This window comes from Notolepis coatsorum (genome assembly GCF_963971535.1).
Source record: "Notolepis coatsorum genome assembly, chromosome: 2".
In the NCBI taxonomy this organism is placed as follows: domain Eukaryota; kingdom Metazoa; phylum Chordata; class Actinopteri; order Aulopiformes; family Paralepididae; genus Notolepis; species Notolepis coatsorum.
In genome coordinates this window covers 190,802,339-190,802,778 of record NC_140166.1, presented here as the reverse complement: position 1 = coordinate 190,802,778, position 440 = coordinate 190,802,339, and positions in this window count along the sequence as shown.

The window sequence follows — 440 nt, the reverse complement described above, 5'->3', positions numbered from 1 at the left end:
ACTGAAAACATAGTACAATGAGGTAGCTACTTGCCTGTTTCTGGTGTTGTGTTTTCCAAAAGACTTCAAAGTTGCCACTTCATGTTTCACATGCTTCTATGGATTGAACCATTCTTTTTGTGGAGGGAGAATGCTCAGTGTAACGGGGTTGAGGGTTACTGAGGGAGACTAAATAATGTTATTTTAATGAATAATTATTCATTACCAGCATTAACAGCACAGATGGATGTTTATGTTCATAGAAAAAAGTATGGACTTTTTACAAATTTTCTTGGTCATATCCCAAATACATTTTCATGAAATGCCACAAGGGACATGTCATAATACATGGTGTCAACTGAAATAACAACATAATACATAATAAAAAAAATGACATTCTTGCAATGTTTTTACACTTTATTAAAGAGGACATTGCAACTGAAATAAATAGCATTTCAAAG